Source organism: Apis laboriosa, unplaced genomic scaffold, assembly GCF_014066325.1.
Source record: "Apis laboriosa isolate Shangri-la unplaced genomic scaffold, ASM1406632v1 scaffold11_cov152, whole genome shotgun sequence".
In the NCBI taxonomy this organism is placed as follows: domain Eukaryota; kingdom Metazoa; phylum Arthropoda; class Insecta; order Hymenoptera; family Apidae; genus Apis; species Apis laboriosa.
The window spans coordinates 1315792-1319724 of NW_025221020.1; the positions used below are offsets into that span (position 1 = coordinate 1315792).

The following is a 3933-nucleotide window of genomic DNA, read 5'->3' on the forward strand; positions in this document are numbered from 1 at the left end:
CTCTCTCTCTCTCTCTCTCTCTCTCTCTCTCTCTCTATTTGTCTAGCCATCTATTTAACCATCTTTCTCTCTCTCGCTCGCTCCATCCCAGAATTAACCGGATCAACGCAAGATATCGCGACGCGTTTTAACACGCGAGCGAGCGAGCGAGCGTTCTGACCCGTTCGTTCACTCTTTATAAATAGACGCTTTAAATTCTGTCGCCGTTGGGCGTGGCCCCGACAGATCTACGAGGATCCTAGACGCGGAATAGATCACTCGTCGCGATCCATTCATTAGAAGAGCCCCGACCCTGTTTCTTTTCCTCCATTCCAACGCCTCTCCAAAATCTTAAATAAATAAATATATGTATATGTATATACGTGTCTGTCCAAATTACTTCGCGTTCGACGAACGAGATTATTTCGAAAGGAGATGATATATATATATACACTATGTGTTACGCGTGGAATAATTCTCGAGGTTGGTGGAAATTTTAGGAAGGAGACCGGGCGTAAATCGTCCGTAGATTTTACCGATGTTATACGTAAATCAAGGGGGATTCTCGGCGCGAGCGGAGCGTGCAATTTACATGGAGGGCTGCGCCTAGGCGCACGTTACGACTGTGCTTTATCGTCGACGTGAAATTCGTGTCGTGTTCTTTGTTTTTTTTTTTTTTATGGACGAAATTTAGAACAGTTTAACTGTTCGACAGTTGCCACGAAAAGTTATTCGAAAGAAAAAAAATGAAAAAAATTCGCACATTTTCGTTACATTCGTAATGTTGATATTGATCTGTCGCGTTTTGTTTTGCAGATATTCGGGGCACGGCAACACGAACCGTACCTCTCATGTCGGTTCCTATTTAAGGTAAGCATTACCCGTTCATCTTATTTTATTTCTCTCTCTCTCTTTCTCTCTTCCATCAATTTTATTTAAATTTTTATTCGAGATTATTACTCGATATTGATATCGATTTTGGTTAGAGTTATCGCGGAGACGATAAGATTGAGTTCTGATACAGGATAATGGCCAGAGTGGAGGAAATCTTTTTTTAAAAATTCGTTGGAAAAATTTTTGGATTCCGTTCGAACGATGTATGTATCGAAAACATTCTTCAAATCATACACCTCCGAATTTTCTTCAAATATATATATATATATATATAAGTCGTTGCGCTTAGCCCGCTGTCTCGTTTCGAAATAAAATTTAATCCAATGTAATCTGGCGATAACGCTTATCGTCCGATCTTAATTACGGATTACGTCACGTCGGCGTTTTGCGGCGAGCGTAAAATCCATCGAGCGGCAATATCGATCCGAGCGTTTATCGAAGTGGGCCGGTTCTGTGTCGACGCGACGGAGTGACTTCTCCCCGAGAGAAGGAGAAAAAAGAAAAAGGAAAAGAAAAAGAAGAAAGGAAAAGAAAAGAGAACGGAAAGAGAAGGAGAAAAATAGATGGACGCGTGTCGTCCTCCCGTAAAAGGCATCCAAGGAGAGAGACTCGTCGCGAGGCGGCTGGCTCGTCGTTCGTCGGATATTTGCGCGATGAGAGTATCGACGCCTCGTTAAATAAATACCGAACGTTTGCGTTCGTTCGGGCAGAGGCGGAAATACGCCACTTGGATCGAGTTGTCGACGTCGATAATTACGCGAAATCGAACGGTTGGAAAATATCGTTCTCGAGAGGCGAGAAGTGAGGAGAAAGTTGGAATAAATGGAGGGGCAGGGGAGGGAGACTAAGTTTGATGGTTTCACTTTTTTAAGCGTTTGACAACGGGCGATTAAACGTTGGCAAATTGTCGCGAGTAACGCCACTTTCTCTTATAGCGTTTCTTCCACGACGTGTGCTCTTAATATATATATATATATGTATGTATATGTATATGTATATATATATGTGTGTCCCCGAAAACTGTAATTACGAGCATCGTTTTAACTTTTTCAGTCGGGTGAAGTAGCGACTCGAGGACGACTTTTGCGCGAGTGTGTGATATAAACGACGATTTTTATAATTCGTTTCTTAATATAAGAAATAATAAAGGTCCAAGAAGCCTATTTACGAATCGATACCGCGCTTTTATTAAGATACGAAGACGACGAAATTTGGCTTAATAAATCGCTCGAGTTGTTGCCGCACCGCGCAATAATTCCAACGATGTATATTTTGAGGTTATTAATTTTTAAAGAAAACAATATCCCCTTTCATTACAATTTGTTATTTCATTACAAACGAATATAACGTATAAGTTGCAAACAAAATGAAAAGAACGAGACAAAATTACGGTTCTTGTTTTAAATATTGACGATAATATTAAAAATATAGTAAAAATGTGCTAATTTTATTTCGCTATTTGAATCTGAATCCGATGATTGGCCGAGACTCGAGCGCAAAGGATTAATGGATAGGATTAATTGGAAAGATAAAAAGAAAAAATTAACAAGGAAAATTACTTCAACGACCGTCCACGAGAAACGGGCGAGTTTCGCCGATTGCTCGAAGGCTTCCTCGAAGGCTTCTTCCTCGCGTTTGAGAAAAGATAACGCCGCCATTTTAGGGCTGACTGGTTAATTAAAAGAGCGAACGTCAAAGTAAACTTTTTTCTTCTTCTTTTTACGCGTCTCTCTTAAACTCTGTTCTTGAAACAGAGAAATGTTCATCTTTAACGAGCAGAGGAGGAAGACGAGGACAATATCGACTGATATCGAACCGTCGTTCCACCATCGACAGCTATGCCAATCTCTCTATCCAACGAACCCATTTCGATTAATCTTTTGCCCATTCCTTGAAAACTCTACTTTCACCTCGTGACTCGTCACAATTCGAATATATAATAATTTTCGACGTACAATAAATACATGATAAAACGAAATTAAACATGGAAAAAAAAAATAAATAAAGAATAAAAACAAGATCCTTTGCGCAAAACTATATTTAACAATAAACAAACACCAGAGAAGATTTGGTTGATGCAAAAAAAAAAAAAGAAAGAAAAAAGCGGGACGCAACGATACCTTAACGAGAACCGGCAGCGTTAATTTCGCTACCGACACAACCTTGCACATCCCGCGGCGCTGCACGCGGATCCAAAGTGGCCGTCAGCTGTGCGAAGGTCAGGGTCGAGCGGCGAGGGTGCAATCGATGCACGATACCGTGCCATTCCTGCACCCCTCGCTGGCTGCAGTTACCATGGAGACCATCTCCTGACCCATTGCTACAGCGAGAGAGCGGACGACGCATCGGTTCATCTCGGGAGGGAGAGCCGTCACGGCACGGAGCGGAGGAGCAAGGAGCAGCCTCTCTGTGGACCAAACGCCTGAAACGTTGTGTCGTTTCAAAAGTGAGAGGAGGAGGAGGAGGAGGAGAGATCGTGGAAGCGGCCCTCGTCGCTTCTTCCCTTCCCGTGGACGAGGAAAATCGGTCAGGAAAGCGAGTAATTCCTCAAAATTCAACGTTTCATCGTCGAGCCTCAAGTCAAGATTTTTTCAAGAAGGGGGCAGGGGAGGTTTGACCTTGCACCATGGAGCACTGCGCGAGGAGGAGGAACGCGTGACAAGACGTGTCGTCGAAGAAGAAAGTGAAAATCTCTTGGTGCGCGGTAGTGTAGGTTGGATATCTTGGTGGACCGGCAACGAATTTACGCGTTTCGTTCCCGTTACTCGGCTAATAAATTAACCCTCGCGTCGTGGTTAACGAGATAGCGCGTAAGCGCGTGGACGAGAGAGAGAGAGAGAGAGAAATTCGAGCCTTGCTCGCTCGTACCGAAGGGGTCCCCCCTTGACAGCTCGTAAATATGGTAACGAGGCATTGTGCAAGGTCGGTTGTGAACGGGGACTAAGGTCAGCTGGTACAGATCGATATCCCCGAATCGTCCTCGTACGCGTGAGATCGGATCCTGGATTGGGAACGGGTGGAATAGAAGAGGGAGTGGGAGCAGAGCGCGGAAACGAGGGC

The 3933-nt window shown here is 43.7% G+C and overlaps 1 protein-coding gene across 1 annotated transcript in view; it reads left to right on the forward strand.

Annotated features, from left to right (window-relative positions):
• Positions 1-849, forward strand: part of LOC122719305 (GRB2-associated-binding protein 2-like) — a 34494-nt gene extending 33645 nt beyond the window's left edge. Inside the window, exon 8 of the mRNA XM_043945016.1 lies at positions 796-849. The gene's annotated coding sequence lies outside the window, so the exon portion shown is untranslated. The remainder of the gene's footprint in view (positions 1-795) is intronic.
• The last annotated feature ends 3084 nt before the right edge of the window (positions 850-3933 follow it).